Source organism: Dermacentor albipictus, chromosome 3 (assembly GCF_038994185.2).
Source record: "Dermacentor albipictus isolate Rhodes 1998 colony chromosome 3, USDA_Dalb.pri_finalv2, whole genome shotgun sequence".
Classification (NCBI taxonomy): domain Eukaryota; kingdom Metazoa; phylum Arthropoda; class Arachnida; order Ixodida; family Ixodidae; genus Dermacentor; species Dermacentor albipictus.
In genome coordinates this window covers 172,207,470-172,226,732 of record NC_091823.1, presented here as the reverse complement: position 1 = coordinate 172,226,732, position 19,263 = coordinate 172,207,470, and the positions used below count along the sequence as shown (strand labels likewise).

Here is a 19,263-nt window from a genome sequence, read left to right as displayed (position 1 = left end):
AAACTAAACAGGCCACAGGCGCTAACGCTACGCTTATTACAGACGGATACCTATCCAAACCCGGCCACCTTACACGTAATCTACCCGGACATCTACCCAGACGATGCGTGCCCCTCGTGCGGGGTCACGGCGACACTCGCACACGTGCTCTGGGAGTGCAGAAACGCTCTACCTCCGACAAGTGGGAGAAGACCCTAAGAAGCCCGCTCCTACAAGACCAGCAATGGGCCGTCCAGCAGGCTCGCGCAGCGGCCGCCAGGTATTCCCTGTCGGTCCCTGCGTGGGAGACGCCCACTGTGCGCTGACGTGCGTCCTGCAGGACTTTTATTAAAGTTTTTCCAATCCAATCCAAGGGCTAACGTGCTATATGCGAAGCATCTATTGAGCCATCCACTGCGTAATCGCTCGATGCAATACCGGGTGGTGAGCGACGCTTTTCAAACATCCAGAACGAAGCCAATCGGCCATCAACTGACCTTGAACCAGCAGCGAACGGTAAAGCCCCTTAAACTTGCAAACGGTCATCTGAAGCGTCACCTGGTGTCGTGCACGAAGTCGCTGAAATACGGTTTTGCTTCTGGTGCGACGATTTACTCCTGCCTGATCCGATTTTCAGGCCGCAATTTGTTTTGTGTATCAGCGTCTTCGCTGGCGGCATCGTCACGTCCATGGCGCTCAGTGCGCGATCTGTGCAATAGCGAAGGCGTATGGGCCAGTGACGAAAAGCGCGACGAGTGAAGAAAATTTTTGTGTATATGCTTTAAGTTTATAGAAACAGAAGGTATGATTGCTCTAGTTGAATGCATTTCGGTTTATATAAAGAGAAGTTTTGATTGACGTGGCTTTTGATATGGTCATTACACGTGTGTAAGAATACACGGCTAGCTGAACCAGCTTTACTCCTTCTGCGTTCTCCTCTACCATGCAGGACTCGTGGCAGCGGATTCACCGCTAGAGGGAGCCTGCGAGCCGGCAGGAGTGCTCAGCCTGGCCGCAAGGTGACGTTCGCATCGTCGAGCGGCGGTGCTTGGATCCGTGGCCCCGCAGACCAGCCACGCCACCTGTCGTGCCACTGCCTCGCGAACGGTAGCGCCATGGCTGCCGCTCGCAACGCCACCGCACGGCAGTCGCGCTGCTCCGAGACAGCCCGGGCCGAGAGGACAAGTGCACTAGTTCGTCGCCGTCGCCATTTCTCCATTTCTCGGCGAAGCGACGATGGTGGCGCCGCCAGGCGCGTGCATCCGTGCAAGAGGGGGCAGTCGAGATGTGGAGGAGGAGCTCGTGGGCACCGGTCGGCATTTCTTAGCCCGCAGAGCACTCCCGCTGGTGACGTCATAGTCATTCTCGTCAGTCATTCACGGCATCTTTTACTGATGCGCCGCCAAACCTCCCACACTCGCAGTCTTTAGCAAGGCCCCAATGCGTCACACTCAGTTTACCATTACTTTCCCCCGATGCTTGTCTTTTTCCTTCAGTTTAGTTTCGTCATCACCACCTTCATCAGACTGACAAATGACGCATTATTACGCTCAAAAGCTTGGTCGCTCAACTGCGTCGAAACACTTGGCGCCCTGCGCCACGTACACGGCTCTGCTGGCTAAAGAAAAACCGACGCGAGTTCTCCCGGAAGTGGACAGTAGCGTCCGCATGTTGAGGCGCGTGCCCTCTTCCGGTTCGGGTGAGCACAATCGCTTGCCTCTGCCGGAGCCACCTCGAGGCGCCACCGCCCTCGCCGATGGCGCCATCCCAGTGCCGCTGGCGACCTCCGTCTCCCGCCGCGCCGCCTCCGCCGCCGACAACGTTTGCCGTCCAGGCCTCCGGCGGGACCGGGCGCCAGCGAGATCTTCGCGACGACCATCACCAACCGCGGTGGCGAGGCTCGCGTTTTCTTGGCGGCACGGGATTCCCTTCGCACGCAGCCCGCGGCGCATGCGCCCTTGTGCGAGACTTCGGTAAATGAGCACGCTGCTTGAAGCAGCGCTCTCTGTCGCCTAAGGCCGCGTGCGACTGCAGGTCGCGATAGCTGCGTAGTTGGTTGGACGCAACTTTGAATACAAACCGGTGCAAGTGCAAGCACGCGGCTAACGAGGAGGCGCAGCAACGCGTCACAATTTCAACAGTTCATTAGTGGAGCTACGCATGCGTTCGAAACTCTAAACATACAAACGTCGATGCAAGTAGACGTGTCAAGTTCACGGCAAGGGCAGTCAGAAATACTCAATCTGCCCTCTCGATGAGATGTCGCCTGGGTTTACTTGACAGGCAATTGCCGATGTAGCAGATGCCCATGAGACTCTACTTCGAGCAAGAACAAATGCAATTTCATGATGTAAGAGTCTTATGGAAACAATGCCAACGAACAGATCACTAAAATGTGAACGGGACGATCACTACCTCAGCCCTCCAATCAATATTTGTGCTCGTGAAGCTAACGAAAGGACGTCACGTACTACGATGTCATAGCCTCTCCTGCGTTTCTTGCGGTGACCTAGGACAACCAGCATTCTCGGAAGAAATGTCTGCTCCCTCTTTATGTACCCATTAGCGATCACGCTGCACGAATCTTTGCAGTGACTAGACCCGTCCAAGTGTCAGCGTAGCAAAGGTATGGTTACACGAAGAGTACTGCATTTTTAATCTAAACTTTATCGCATCGCATAAGCCGTGAGTTGCACATTTTCTACCGCCTAATACGCATCTTGTTCTGTCCCAAAAAAGCCCAGAAATTGTCGGCGACTTAGAATCAATAAGCATAGTGACGTTTTAAACACCACTGAGGAAACGTAGTCCGAGCCAAGTCCGCGAGTGAAGCTTCGGGTCATCCAGAGCAGCAACTTGTTTGCAATGTGTCCAGCGAAGCTCTCCGGGGCGAGCAGTGAAGCGACGTTTGGGTGGCGAGGTTTCACGGCGAGGAAAAGGGTTCCGTGCCGCCAGGGGACGCGAGGCGCGCCGCCGCCTTCTCGACAACGAGGGCCCACGCTGTGCCTCGCCACGTGCGTCCACCCCGGCAATGAAGAACGGCGCCGCGCTAGCCTTCTGCGCATGCGCGGACGCTCGCAGTGCCTGTGCCCAGTGTTACCTTCTTCCGGGACGACGCGGCGGGCGTGAATGTGTGCGTGCGGCGACGACAACCGCGGACATACAGAAGGACAAGAGAAAGACAGTGATCTTCAAATTCCACCTGTACAGTACTCTTCAAGTATGCCACATATACATATAATATTATATAAATATATACACACACAATTATACATAATATGAAAACTCAGAAAATGCGGCCCGTAGCGCCGTTACCTTTTCTCCGATATACATTGCAGCCGATTGTTGGCCGTAAGTGGGTCTGACAGGGGGCAGATCTTCATGTGTGCCCTCGTCTGTCTATCTCTGAATCCGCCATTTCTAGCTATTCCCCACTTCCGTGCAGTGGTTTTGCTCGATTTGCTTTTTAGGGCACTGCTTTGGCCTAGGAGCGCTAATTGGTGCCAGCACTGTTCTCCCCGAGTGCTACTGAGACGTGTGGAAGCCGACACTTGGCAGGATGCCACGAAAAGCTGGTGGACCAACCAAAAAAGCTCTGCCGTCTGTCCAGCCATCCCGCGTCTGGGCTGCGTGGCCGCGACGGCTCCTCAGTTACGACAACCTTGCTTATAAGGCGCAAATTCCGAATTTCATCTTATTGCAGAATTTCATCATACCATAACTATTGCCAGATTCGGTTACGATGCAATGTAGGGTATCCGCTTTATTCCAAGAACACAGAAACTCTGCTAACTTTTCTTTTCCGAAATTCTGGCTGTTGACATGAGCTTAATTCAATGCAAGCTGTAGCCCGCAAATGGCTTAACCACACAAAGTGCCGCTGGAGCTAACACTTTACAAATTGTGCAGCGTTAAACTTCCAGATTATAATGAGCGAAAAGAAAGCGGGAACAAAAACTTCATGAACAGAATATCCATAAGGAGTATCCCCAATTTATGAAACCGCATCGCAACTCTCTGAACTCAGCTAACGGAAGCAAATACAATCACAAAGGAATCACAGTTCAAGCATGAAAAAAGGAAAACCATGCAAATATGCAAGCAGACATAGTTCACCGCTAAAACCAAAATTTAACCAAGAAATGTAAACGCAGACAAACAGTAAAATTTTACAACTGAGTTACATAAACTACAGCTCTATACGATTCTTACAAACCGTTACACAACATTGTCTGAATAAAGCAGAAAAAAGTTACATAGATAGCATATCTGAGCTGACGAAGCGTGTCTGAGTGATCAAGCTAGGTCTATATTGCGCTTACTTATTTTGATAACATTTATTAGACCTAAAGAAAAAAAGTAACAAGTCCAACACCAAATTTACACCTTTACAAAGTTACTTTGTTTAAAATGTGACTGACAAAAAAGAAACGTAAGGATAATGAGCGTGGAGAGAAACATAGAGACACAAAAGAAAGGCAGGGATGAATGGACGGGGAAATGGACACTACAACCATACGGGCCGAAAGACTTGATTCATAAGCAGTGTATTTGCTTACAGCCAAGCATGAGATTAGAGATTGCTAAACGCTCATTTCACCTCTTTTGTTATCCCGAAACAATCACTTACTTTCGTCGCGTCTTGCGGGGAAAAAAAAGAAAAAAAGGAGCAGCAGCGTTATCCTGAGCATTTCCTGCGAGTTTCTCTGCTGCTTACATCACCTGGATCTGGACGGCTTGTGTAAGCGACTCAAAAGCCGTCGGCTATTGCTCTCAAATCAAATGCAATATTCAAAGGGCTAAGGTGGGGGTTGTAGTTGGTTGTAGGGCTATGATTGGTTGTAGATGTTCACGTTAACTGCGCTACTGAGCTACAAGAACAAATGGCAATAAAGGGTGCACAGGATACCCAGAAAAACGCATACTGTTTATTCTATGCAGTCAGGAGGTATATAAACACTGATATCAGCATGTCATAACGTGACATGTGGTACGATACAAAAAAAGCAAGAAAGGACAAGCCATCAACTGCCGGGTTAAGAGGGCATCTATTCGGCAAATTCGCCCACCTATAGTCTGCGAAGTCCCCTATTGTCAATGCTATATTTCTATATTGTAAAATGCTATATTGCCATACAAATGCTAAAATGGTGACGCCTGGTGGAGGCAGAATGACTGTGCAGACGGCAGAAGCAGACGAAATGCTAAGCTAACTGCCGCAAAAGAAGCTTCTGGAGCAGACCACGTTGTTCCTCACTCTTGCAAAGTGTCGGCCATAACCGGTCAGTTCTCTTTCAGAGGCATTATTTGCCCGCTTGCACACACACGCACATAAACACCACACCCATGATGTGTTGTTGACTGAAAGTTGTGATGGTTGCGTGATGTGTGAGCTGTTTGTTCTTTTCGCCCTGCTCCAGGTTGTTATTTCCCGCGTAGGTCAACGCCAGTGATAGGAACAAAGCGTACATTTTCGATTACATTGATACTCTACAATAATAAGCCGTGCCCAGCCAGCACGTAGGAAGAAGGCGCGAGGGGATGGCGACAATTTGTAAGCAAAGGTGCGTTTTAGAATCGCACCCTCGTCCACCGCGATTGAGCGTATTTTTTCTATCTGTTGCCAAGGGTTGCCCCCGAGAACACCATTCGTCCTCCCGGATGCTTCTGGCTTTCTTTGCTTCCTGTGGTCGTCCTACGGGAGCCTTGCAGTACGTACGTACCCAGCTTAGCGCTCGGAATTAACACAGCAAGTTAGCTGATCGCGATTTGCGGCAGGCACATAGTCCTTCCTTTCGACAAGCAAAGCCCACGACGTGGTCACCTTTGTGCGATTTCATTTTCCTATTTCGTATTTCTTTCACTGAGGTCGTTGACTTGTTTCTGAATGCGTATACTTAAGTAGCGAGTGACCACGGTTACATATACCTAAAAATTGAGCTTTGTTATCTGCTCAACGACATAATCTTGTTGTACAACGTGATTGATTGGAGTTACAGACAGCCAGGTTGTCATGACGGCGAAGCGACAAAATTCTTGCGCTGACTCGCCATTAGAAACGAAATAATGCCGAGAAACCTTCGCCAGCCTGCTTACTTTGTCTCAAGAGAATCGAGCGTGTAGAACTGAACAGTCATACTATTTTATTCATCGGCGCGTGTAACCTCGTCAATTGTAATAATTGCTAATGCGCGATCTTAGAACTTAATGAGTTTCTAAAGCGAAGCAGGTTGCTTCTCTCGCAGTTTTCTTTTTTTCTTTCACACAAACAACATCAACAGAGTATTTTCAACGTCACCCGCGTCGTCAAGCCGACGGCGCGCTCCTCGTGCCGCGTTTGTGAGGCAGCCCCGCTTATGTTGGAACTCTTACGTAAGCGACTCAATTCAGTGAGCAAGATTCTCTTGACACATAAACAGCTATTCCCGCGTACGCCTAGCCATATTATCCGGATAAACTGAACGTACTTACGTAGGGTGGCCACCTTCAGAGACTGCGATGGTGTTAAGCCCCTTAGGCGACTTACGCCAGCGTTCAAGGAAGGGCTTAAGCTAGTGATCGTAGTCATCGTAGCATGCTCCTACCGCCCCATTTTCTAGCTCTCCGATTCACCTTCAAAACACTAACTTTACTCCTTGTTCAAGGGCTCTCCAGACGTAGCTCGGCGCAGTAGTTCTTTTGAAACTCCACGTAGCGTCGTAAGACAGTAATCTTTGACGAGAAGCTTCCAAGAACAATGTATTAAAGTAAAAAATACTCATTGCTCTGCCCTGTACGAAGGTGCCTGTATAAAAAGTGTAGTCACGTCCTCTGTAGTTCTACGAAGCATGGTTTGGACAGCCTTTCGTTGCCGTTGGTAAGCTACGTCCGCACCAGAGGACGTCCTCGCCACTGGCGTCCTCCGCGGTAGTAGACAGTCCCATCGTCTTCTTCTGTGTTCTTAAACTTTTCTGGTTACCGGTAAAAGGCTTTTTTAATTTCCTTTTACTGAAAGTGGAAAAGAACGATAGAACAAAAATACTGTTATACGGTGATAATGGGTACAGCGTTCACGAACCAAACACGATGCAGTTTCGTCCAGCACTCTGTGTGATGTTTCTGTGCAGACGGCCGATTGTGCCACGAGGGGAAGTGCCACGTGATGGCGTCGCCAGAGAATGGTGGTTGTGCACGTCAAGCAAAGGATAACGGAAAGGCTATTAACGGGCGGCTACAGCACACGAAGTCCTACAGAAAGTCTGCATCTAAAGCACTCCCATTTCTTTTCCCCTTAGTGCAAGCATATTATCGCGCTGTGGAGCTTTAATAGATGTGAAATCGATGAAGAAACATTCTTCAAGGAACAATGCCTGCTAAATACTTTTTTTTAATTTTGCGACAACACAATACTATCGTGAAAATTGGCAGTGTGCTAAAACTTGGCCCTACGAAACAATTTTAATGACGAATACCTAACATCGCCCTCTTAGTCTACCACATATTACACTATTTTATTATTTTTTTTATTTTGCACACTTCCTAACGACAAACACCTCCCATCATTTTGACTGGCACCGATGAAAATTAACGACTATTTCGAAACTTCCCAGGTAGTACTTCAAGGACGCATTTGTTAACTACACCGCATGTTTGCTAAAATTATGTGTAATCCTAATTTTAGAAAATCTCGCAAGCTTATACTCGCATGCCCTGAGAGCTCATTTCATTCAAAGAAACACTTGCCGGCTATTTTCTTTTATGTCACTTATTTACTGTTCGTTGAAATATCGCAGTGTTCACAGAGCCAAAATAGGTTATGCGCTCGGAACGCTTCGTTCTTCGCTTAAGAACGAGAAGCTGGTTGTGACTAGGCAATGGAAGATAAGTTAGCTCGTTAACGCAAACTAACGCCATGCCTCTCCGGGGCGATTAGCCTTGAGTAAGCACTAAGGCTTGTCTACCCCGCCCCATTTTTTCCCCTCGTCTTGCGCCGCCTATTTTTTGTTTTTGTTTGGGCCTGCTTTTGTATGGCACCTGAAAGGGCCGTATTAACACCCTGAGAAGTGCATAGTTGATGCAACGTCGATGACGCCACCAAGCAATGAACACCCCGTTCCTTTTATTCTACGCTTGAAAGCTTAAGCCTCTTGGCGCACCAATGCATAACTCCGAAAACAATAACGAGTCTCGCAATAATTTCTAGTCGAGCAAAGAATCGTAGAGGTGCGCCACGCCCGCCAGCCGTGTGCCAGCAAGTGGCCCCGAGCAACCCTTGGGTCGCAGTGTCCACTGCTGAGAGAATGTAATCGTGCCGTGTAAGCGCCGTGGTGCCCTGCCGCACTACCATTCTGTGAGACCCACGAGATAGGCGCAAGCGGCGTCCTCCGTATAGAGCCACGAAATGCCCACATACGAAAACACGGTTGTGACTGACCCCCTTGCTCAGCAGTAGAAAGACAAAAGCAAGCTGTTTGCCATCATTTTTGTTGGTTAGCTAGGGCTTCGGGTTGTGATCATGGTCTAGCATGGTCTAGGCGAGCGCAGCTGCCTTTAAGATCCGCCACAGAAAAGTCGTCTCGCTTTTCAGTAAACAAATCATGGTCATATGACAAAAGCAGCTGTGACGCAGTTCCACTCGGATGGCCTGCATTTGACCGACCGCGTTTCCGCTGCAGACACTGTCGAGACCTCTTTAGCTGCGACATCTTGGGCGCTCTCGCGGCGCTGGCCGAACACGTTTGGAATGCGCTTCTTGAATTTCTCACTATGCTGCGACGCGCGAGCACATGGCTTGTACCCTTACGGCGATGCTACGGGTAGCTGACACATTTGACGCGCGGTGGTGCACCGACAGCATGTGGTCCTACCCCGGTGCTGCGGCGGCACAAGTTTTCCTCGCTGATCGTGCTTTGCTCCGCCGAGCACGCCCAGCATGTCGCGGTGCGGTGTCGCGCCAGTTCTTGGCTGAACAACGTCAATCATTTTCAAGACGCGTGACCACGCACCCACGTGTGCCTCGTATTCGCACCTTTTAGTTAGTTTTCATCCACCCTCCAAGCTTGCGCTTTCTCTTTTTTCTTTATTCGTGTGTGTGTGTGTGTGTGTGCGTGGTCACTTTGTCATACGCCCGCTGCGCCAAATTGCACCCAATCCCGTGACCAATACAACGTTGTTCACACTTCCTCACTGTTATTGATTGCTTTACTAATCTGTCTTCTTCTTTGGTATTTTTAACGGAGAAATAGCAGTTGCCGAGTGGCAGCGTATTACACTGAGAATAATGTGTCTGCCCAAACAATTTATGCTGTTTACTTAAATGGCGTGAGTTCATTGCTTACAAACACCGGGTGCACGCAGTACAAGACACGCCCTTGAGATGTGCCGATTCGGCAGCTTTGTCGCCTTGCTCGGTTCTCCAGTTTGAGCAATCGTCTCCAGGAAAGTGATATTGGGGAGCTGAAAAAAAAAATGGAGCAAGATTCAGCGAGCGTACATAGTGGTTTTTACTCTGCTGGGACACCGAAAAAAAATAGAACATATGTATAAATAAGAATGCAAGTTGTTCGCTGTTTTCAGGTTGTCCTTCTAATTGTGTCGCTTGTGATCGCGAGACATTCTGGCGAGCCTCTGTGGCCTGACGAAGGCTTCGTGGCGAAAATGCTCCGCTGTTAAGTTTAGCTGTTTGAGGAGTCCTTTTTTGTCTGTTTACGGCGTACAAAGTGACTTCTGCTTGCTGCTACTAAATGCGAGCGTATTAAAGTACCTTCTTGTCTTGTACCTCGTGTCCGTGACGTCATTCTTCGGTGCAACAGCACACTTAAGTCCAAGTAAACGTGTGGCCCATGGTGGTCGCCCAGTTGCTCTCGGATTTATCTCGCTGAACAATGCAGACACGCCGCCTAGTCTTGTGGCGCGGAAGAACGGCGAGTAATGCGAAGCGGGCAGCTGTAGTGAATGGGTGCCGGCTGCCCAGGGCGTCTCCTGCACAGCCACTTGCTCGTTCTGGCTCAGATGGCTCGCAGAGGTTACGTATTGAGGTGCACGCACTTTATCACCACGTCGACGTGCAAGGCTTGACTGTGTTTTTTATTTTTTATACTTTAGTTGGTCCATAATCCATCGGAAAAGCGTGTCGTCTACAGTGATGCTGCACACTAGCAATGCACATTCTGCAGGAACGAAATGGTAAAGCGCTCCATGAGCCAATGACAGGTGACGCAAGCATTACATTCCTCCGAATAACGCTAATTCCTTTGTGGATAGTGAAAAAGATTTTGGCAGATATTTACGTATAAGTGCGGTACCCTCAAATTTTCAGGTTGAGTAGAAAGCAATCGGGCCTTATTCTGTTTTTTTATTTCTCTCATCAGGTAGCCCCAACACATGAGAGAATAAAACTAAAGATTGAAGAACAGAAATACTTAAGAGTGTAGATTTATGAGGTACAGAAAGCAGAGATAAACATCAACGAATAACAAAATCAAAAGTGAGGAGAGACGTGCCCCAGTGAAACAGCGCAACGGAAATACGAGAACCATGAGGTAGTGCGAGGAGTGTGTAAGGGAGGCACTGTTGAAGGGCTTACGTTCGGAAAATTTGTGTTGCTAATGAAGTCGTCTCTGCCTTATATGGATGCGAAAATACAGTTCAAGTCCGCGGAAGAATTGGGATTAAATACTAACCAAACACCTTGATCAGGTATGGCTTTAATGGCGCAATGGAATACCGCAAGCGAGATACGGGGACATATGGGCTAAACGTCATATGAAGTGCACAAATTTATTCATATGAAGTGCTCAGTGTGAATTTCGAAAAACTGTTTAAATGCTTAGGTTAGGCACGTACCGCGTGTTTCAGCGAACACTTTCAAACATTTTTGGAGTTTGCCTGTGGCAGACAGCACAATTCTAGTCCATGAGCTGGTCTACTAGAAGAGGCAGACATTACTTGCACAAAAAATCAAATGCATAATCGAATTATTACCAAGAAGTTTTTATTAAGCTTTTAACTACTTACCTCACGGCACGCATTGCAATTTACAGATTCTAGCCGGAGAGTTTGCTTGGCAGATCCACTTGGAATGAATGCTCAGAATGACACCAGTAGCCAGATATTAATTCCATAACCTTGTGGAGAAATGCATTGGCATTCTAGTTACATTTGTGCTTCATTGCATAAAACTACCTTTTGTTAAGAACGTAAGCGGAAGGACAATAAATTTTTACCTGAAGCTTGAAGGCGCAAATCTCGTAAATGGTGTCATTCACGTAATTCTTTTCAAGTGGATATGCCTTCCAGTCGCACCCGCTAGAATTTGTAAATTGCAACCTGTACCATAAGGTAATTAGTTAAAAACTGAATTCTCGAATACTTTCGAGAATTAGGCGATTATGTACTTCAATTTTTTCTGCAAGTAATGTCCACCTATTCGAGTATACCAGCTCAGGGACTAGAATTATGCTATCGGTCACAGGAAATATTCAAAGATTTTTGAGAATGTTCGCTGAAACACTCTGTATACATGAAAACATTGTCTTGCAGCGGGGATAACTAGTAACTAGTCGCTAGGTGTTAGGATAACAGAGTGGACAAAACCGTAGATAAGAATCTTAAATGGCAAGTATGAAATGCAGAAACACTACATTGGTAAGACTGAAAGGATGCCAGCTAAGAAAATATGTTAAACAACAAATAATAAAATGAAAAGGGGAAAGCTTCTGACAATTGACGAAGCGACCACTCGATGAACTCCGTTCTCGAGCTGGCCAAGCGAGGCATTGATTTGCGTTCCATGGCGTCTTTTTGCGTAACGGTAAGGCCGAAGGTGCCGCGCTGAGATTTTACTGGCAGAGTAAACAGAAAAAAAAATTGGAGGAAGCTTAAGCTTCGCCTTTTAGAATGGAAAGCGATAGTACTCAAAGATCCCTGACTGCTTCTAACGCTTCCGGCAACTGCAGCTTATGTAACGTTTACCGGGAAACGCTGGCAACAAACGTTATTCACGGAGGCGATCTTTCTTGTAGAAACGCCGCCTCTTGCGTGGGCTGTTCCGGGAGGTAGCCCACAATAGCACAAAAAAAATTAAATAATTAAAAAAAATTAAATAATTATCAGGTTTCTGCTATTGTCTCGCACTTTTAATATTTAAGTCTAATAAGATTTAACATAAAAGACACGCGCTGTCAGTGTTTCGTTTTATGATATTTGTTTGTGGGCTGTGATTCTCAAAATTCTGAGGAATAACAAGAATGTAAGGGAAAGTGTGAGCAACCTCACTGATAGAATGGTGTGGCAATATAACGCATGTCATACCGCAAGGCGGGGCATGTTTATATACCTAAATATATACGACGCTCACGGACAACTCCGCCGACGCCGACACCAGATATTCTGCGGCACAGGACCCTTAACGCTGTAGCGTAAAACGTTTACGAAAATGGAGCCCAGTTTCCGGTTTGGTCCGAACTAGACTGCAATTTTTGATCTTGACTGGGCTAGAACTTGCCGGAGTAGGCAGCGCTCCTCCGACAACAAGACTTCCTTACCGAAACTACGGCAATGGTCGGTCCATGGTTCCACGGCTGACAGTTTCACGTGGTATTGACACTGCGTCCTTCATCTGATTGTCCCTTTTTCGGCATCTCTTTCAACGCTGCCTTCTCCTAAACGTAGAACCAACACGGCCGTTCGCCTATGTGTGTCTGCAGCTGCTCCGGGCAGACATTTATGAGCTAGAGTGCTTGCGGTCACCATTTCCTGCAACATGGTTTGAGACCGGGTTAGTTGGCGTTCCACGTTACTGTGAATTACAGCGCACGCCGAGACAAGGACGGGAAAGGACGGCGCTTCGCTCTTTCCTGTGCTTGTCCCGGCGTTAATTCACAGCAACTATTTCGTGCATGTCTTCTTTCATTCTTTCAAAAACGCGATGCCGTAAAATTTCCAGGCTCGAAAGAGTGATTGTTTACGTACCACAAGTACTATTGCAGTGAGTAAAACGAGAACAAAGAAAAAGTGGAAGCCAATGTATCGACAAATTGTCGAAAGCGCTGGCCCAGCTTTTACCTGACCACTCCGCCCGTGCTTCGCTCGCGCGAGCGTGCACGTGAGGCTCCTCGCGACGGGTTGGCAGTAAGAAACCATAACAGAACAAAGAAAACAAACATGATCTGAAACAACGTGTTCGCAGCCATATATCGCAGTGTATCTGTTTCTAACGAATAAAACGTATTTCATTCCACACTGAGCCTATATAAAAGCAGTTTCGCACAATTATGGTAAAAAAATCGCAATTCAAATTAGTAGATAGTTGTGCGAACTAAGGCTAGTAGCTTTATCGGCCGTATAAGCTTGTAAACATACCCTTACTAAGTAAATTAACAATGATAGACTGCGTAAGCGTGACCCAACGAGGATGTTGAAAGACACAGACACACGGAGACAGCGCTGCCCTTGTGTGACTGCTTCTTTATACGTCTTTGTTCAGTCGCGCTTACACATTCTATCATGGATTCAAGCCAACTTGCCCGTCAACGTGTTTTGACTAAATTAACCAGCATGGTTTCACGTACGCACAATTAAGCATGAACGCACATCGCCTGATCACAGCGGAAGCAGTCTGAAAACGCTGGAGTTAGGTATGCCTCCGTGCATCCGTCGCTTCAACGCGTACGAAACGGCGAAAGCACAGTGCGTACGAAGCTACCGGCGCTACGCGCACTCTGAAGACATCGCACATCGCTTTCAAGTTGAGGCTCGCGCGGGCGCGCACTTTAGCCACGTCACAAACCGCTCCCAAGACACACGAGCGCCGGCAACGCGTCCCTATGGTGTCCGCCAAAGGCGTCTACTGCAACGTCTGCGAGTCGCGTGGCCAACGCCGTAGGAGACGCCGCAGTTGTCTCCATTCTGCACGGAGCGGCGGGCGAGGAGGATATCGAGGTACCATAGAGGTACCGTAGCAGCCGCCGGAGAAGATCGCCCCTCCTCCCTCGCCTCACCCCCGTGCCTCGCGCGTCACAGGAGAGGGCATGCATCCAGGCCGCGTTCTTCGCTCGCGCATGCGAGATTGAACCGCGTTCGCCAGATCACCCTCACACGCTTTCACCATAGAGAAAGGAATACAACGAGAGCGGACACTCCCATAGAGGCCAGCGGCCGAATTGACTGCAGCGCACCAAGCCGTCGATGTTAAAACCTGAAGCACACTTCCGGTTTCGGATTTGTGCGCGCGCGTTTTGAATTCTAGCTGGTGCGTGTCACGCCGGCTCCGTTTCTTTTTTTTTTGCTTTTCAGCAAATATTTATTTACATATTTCTTATTTATTAAATGTTTAATTGCAAATTATTTTATTAAGTAAGATTGATTGCGAACGATCTTCACAAGCCTCTATTGAATATGTGCCACGTGCAATTTCATAAAGACGCAGGACACCTTGTGAAATGTAGAAAAATTTACGTTTATTTTATTCTTTGTAAATGCTCGTCGCGGGCTTTTGTGAATTCATCCAGTTGTGGCACCAGGTAAGCAGCAGTAGTTTCCGCAGGAAGCTCCACCAGACGACGTGAGCTGAAAAAATTACAAGCGTTATTTTAGTATTAACATCTAAGAATAATGCCTGTAGAGGCGAAGCGTGCGAAAGTGGTGGGTGGGCGGCATTACAAACAAAAGCAGTTCGTATTTACACACACGGCGTAGGAAATAACCGACTCGTCCCAAGCAATACCGTACATACTACAAACACATTCTAATTCCAAGCATTCCCCTCTTCCCAATACTTATTTCCTGCACTTTAATAGCACGAATGCGCGGGCAACGGCGCGTTTAGCGTACTTGGCTACAACCGACGCGGTAGTACGCTACGAATACACAGAGGTGGCCACAACACAGGCTCTCAACCAGAGTATGCTGGACGCTCGCAGAATTCCTTCTACTCGCACTCATGAGAACATGCGTGGGTGCCATTCAGAAGACAGAATTTTCGAGTTACTAGTTCCTGGCGTTTGATCTCCTTGGCTTATCACTTGTACAGTCGCCCAAATCTTTAACTGGTGTGCGGGAGCGGCGACTTTTCCGGGCGTCAGCGCCGTATGACGCGGCGAGGCTGGAAACAGCCTAGTAGACGATGGGCCCAGCTGAGCGCGCTTTGTCCGCATGCGCTTAGCCTCAGACTGTTTCCAGCCTCGCCCCGTCAAACGGCGCTGACGCACGGAAAAGTCGTCGCTCCCGCACACCAGTTAAAGATTTGTGCGACTGTACGTTCTGCAGGCGCAAGCAACGCACTCCCGTGTTATCACTCTTGACGATTGCTCGTCGCGTTTTCGACAAGCGTGGGTACCGAAAGAAGGCTTAAATTGTTGCGGGGACATAAAAATTGCGACAAATTTGTCGCAGTAAGATTCAGTACGCGCCAAACTAACTCACCACGGCCGAGCTGCTTTTCGCTGCGTCACAACAGGCGCGGCGAGCGGGCCTCATAACATAAAAGTATCGAAAATAATTTTCAACACTATTGGGCGTCAGAGAAAGAAAAGCGCCATGACCTTGTCAGTGCATTAAAGCGAGGAACCGCGCACCACGGCCGAGCTGATTTTCGCTAACGGAGTCACAGCGCCAGGCACGCCCACTGCGCTCGCAAGGTAGCCCAAAAAGTAATTTAATTGTTTCAATAATGTTGGCAGTCAGAGAAAGCGCCAAAACTTGTCGCAGTAAAATTCCGTACACGCGAAACTGCGTCACAGCGCCCTGTGCGACTAGCGTGCCCAAAAACTACCGAAATTAGTTAAAGCAATATTGGGGCTTATGGGTAGCGTCGCAAACATCTCCCAGTACGATTCTTTAATTCAAATTAACTGCTCCACGACGGCCACGCTGTTTTTCGTTAACTGCGTCACAAGTCTAGCCTAGTGGCCGGGCAGTAAGCCTAATTGCTTGAAGTGCGTCGCACACTGTCGAACAATGTTTCTCACCTTGCTGTAGTCCATAGTGCAGTGCTGCCATGTCGAAGTTCCAAATGAATGCAATAATTCGCCGGGAGGCCACCAAACCAGGCTAAATCCCAAAATAGAAAAACAGGCAGACGGGTGCCCGAACAGTCCAACGCTCAGATGCGTGGCCGGTCTCCCGCTTCGGCGGTGTGTCTGCCGAATGACGCAAACACCTGGCTCATGTCTGGCTCGTCATTTGCCGGTTCGCCTGTCGCTAGGCAACGGAAGTAAGCCGCAAAGTTTAATTTAATTTATACGCAGATATCTTTAATTTTTCCGGGAAAGAATAAAAAAAAAATAAAACAATTTCTGTTACTCTCATTTCACATTCTTCTTTTTTTCGATGCTCGCGACCCCAATTCGTCGATGTTAAAAGTATAGCGTGACGTGTTTCCTGTTTCCAATTTTCGCCGAGTGTCCGCTCTTGTTCAATCCCTTTCTCTATGCTTTCACTCATACGGAACCCCACGGCGACGGCGACGGCAGGAATGCGGCTGGAGTTTCGATACAATTGCTATCGCAATAAAGCATCGAACTAAATCTAAGTGCGAACGGCGCCTCTGCAAGAAGTCTCTCTAGCCTCCACAGCGTTGACTGTTACGTATAGAACCTAGTGCTGCTTCGACGAGTCCAAGTTCCTGCCCATGCTCTCTATGAAGAACCTCCTGCTGTATACTGCTGCGACGACTTAGACTGCGTAACGCGCACCTCGTCCCTTCTGTCTCTTGCCTCCGCGTTCTGGGTCTCCTTCTCCAATCCAACGGCAAACACACTGCCGTCCTTTCCCGCCTAACTATCACCGTCCGAATTATTTGATGTGTCGCTAACCGGCACTACGGCATGCGCGAGTACCACCTCCGTCGTCTTGTCCGGGCCTTCGTCCTCAGCCGCTTTGTCTTCTCCCTCCTCTATCTCTTTCTCTCTAGCGCCGAGGAAGACAAGGTGAACTGTCTCATCCGCCAGGCCTACAAGTCGGCCTTTGCGCTCCCCACCACTTCTCGTCTGCTGGCGATGGGCGTCCACAATACCCTTTCAGAGCTTGTGGAGGCCCATCGCACGTCACAACTCGACCGCCTTTCTCGCACCACCTCTGCCAGTGTCCTTCTCTCTTCCCTCCGCTTGACCCCTGTGTCCCCTGCCTGTGTACCCCAGCCCTTACCTTCCTCCGTATCTTCCATGCTCACTGTCAACCCTTTTCCCAAGAGCATGCAACCTGAGCATCACGCCACCCGCCGATCTGCCCGCGCCTCCAGCCTCTGGCACCAGTACGGTACACAGTCCAACGGTGTGCACGTCGACGCGGCGCCATACAATTCCCACCCCACCTATGCCCTGGCCACCACTTCCCATACACTTTCTCCTCTCACCATTGCCACTATAACTGCCCCTACCACTGCTGCAGAGGAAGCAGCTATTGTACTCGGCATTGCCACTACCCCGGGCTGTTTCATATTCAGCGACTTCAAAGCTGTAGTCCATAATTTTGCCAAGGATCGTATTTCTTTCTCTGTGATCAGCATACTTGAGCACTACCCTCCCCCTTCTCGTCGTATCCAACTCATCTGGGTTCCGGCTCACGCTGGGCACCCTGGCAACGAGGCGGCAAATTCCATTGCTCGCGAGATGACAGATCAAGCTGGCCCCGTCCACTCCGGAATAGACCCGCGTGACTCCTTGCTCACCTTCCATGAAATCACCGTTCATTAACGCAACTCTCGCCTATCCCTCCCTCTGACAAATCCCTGTACAGGCTCCAACATAGCACGTGGCGTCATTTACATGCCCACACTTTCCTTTCTCCTACCAGAGTTTCCCTTATTCACTGAGCCTATACACCTTCACACCCGAATGCACGCTCTGCAGACACCCACGAGCATACTATGCTCATATTTTCTATTCATGCCCGAAACAATCTCACCCTGCCTCTTGGCATCTATCTAGTCCGCAGCTGTGGGAGGCGGCTTTGGCCAACTCGGAGCCAGATGTACAGCTACGGCCAACGATCTGGGCAGCGGAAGTCGCCGCGAGGCATGATCTGGAGGCCATGACCCGCAGCCTGAAGGCCACATATGGAACGGCCCAGCATCTTAATTTTTTTTCTTTCCATTTGTGGCATTCACTAAATAAAGTTTGTACCACCACCACCACCAGTTTGTATTTCCTGCTGCCACTTCTTCGGACTTAGAACGGCTCAGACGCTACCCGGGCGCTAACATCACTTCGAACGCTGCTGCTACGACGCGTCCACTACGTCGTCGGATCCCACGTTTACCCCGTCTGCTGCGACGCTATATCTCGCCAGCATAGGGCTCCAGCTCTCGGCGTCAAAAACTGAGGCGTTGTTAGTACACCCCCGTGCTCGTGCGCGCTTCGAAATGCCTTGTCTCACGCTGCGCGGAAGCCCCCTCCCGTGGCAGCGAAAAGTGCGCTATCTCGGACTTGACATCGACTGCCGGGTCAACTTTAACGCCGCCGTCTCCCAGCTCTGCAAGAATTCTAAGAAGGCGGCTGGCGCCACACGCTCCCTGCTCGCCCGTGGTCGTGGTTGTACACCGCAACTTGCGCTTCGAGTTTACAACTCTGTCGCAACAACGCGAGCACTCTATGCGCTTCCCCTCACGAACGCCAGGGCCTCCAACTGGAACGCCATCGACATGGAGCACCGCACCGTAATTCGCCAACTTTACGGGCTTCCTCGCAACTCGCAAGTAGGAGCAACTCTCGCCGAAGCGGGAGACTGGCCGCCCTCACTTTGCGCACGGAAGCAAGCGATGAACCACATCGAGCGCCTTCAACGTTCGCCACAGGGACAACGCCTCGTTTGTCGCCTCCACACCCTCGAGTGCTCGGGCATGGGCCAGCGTGCCACGGAGTTCAGCGCACTCGTCGCGTCGACGACGCAACTCCTACCTCTGCCGGTATCGCCGCACGCCTCCGCGCTACTCGATGTAAACACCACGGTGCCAGACGTCAAGTCCAAGCGTCAAACAGCTGTTTGTGCTATGCAGCAGGAAACGGCCGCACTGCTGTAATAAAAGCTGTCTTCTCGCGGCCCATGTCATCGACGGCAATTTGCCAGTAGCCGGAGCAAAGGTCGATGGACGAAAAATATTGTGCTCCATGCAGGCAATCCAGGGCATCGTTAATGCGTGGTAGCGGATAGATGTCCCTCTTTGTTACTTTGTTGGGGTGTCGATCATCCACGCAAAATCGCCAACTGTTGTCCTTCTTTTTAACTAGTACAACAGGGGATGCCCATGGGCTGCAAGAAGGTTCGATGATGCCTCGAGAAAGAACCTTGTCAACTTCATGTTGGATG

At 49.2% G+C, this 19,263-nt stretch overlaps 1 protein-coding gene across 4 annotated transcripts in view; it reads left to right on the top strand.

Moving 5' to 3' along the window:
• Positions 1-9,735, top strand: part of Sh (Potassium voltage-gated channel protein Shaker) — a 400,727-nt gene extending 390,992 nt beyond the window's left edge. For all 4 annotated transcript variants that reach the window (XM_065432054.2, XM_065432052.2, XM_065432053.2 and 1 more), the window contains one exon: positions 929-9,735. The gene's annotated coding sequence lies outside the window, so the exon portion shown is untranslated. The remainder of the gene's footprint in view (positions 1-928) is intronic.
• The last annotated feature ends 9,528 nt before the right edge of the window (positions 9,736-19,263 follow it).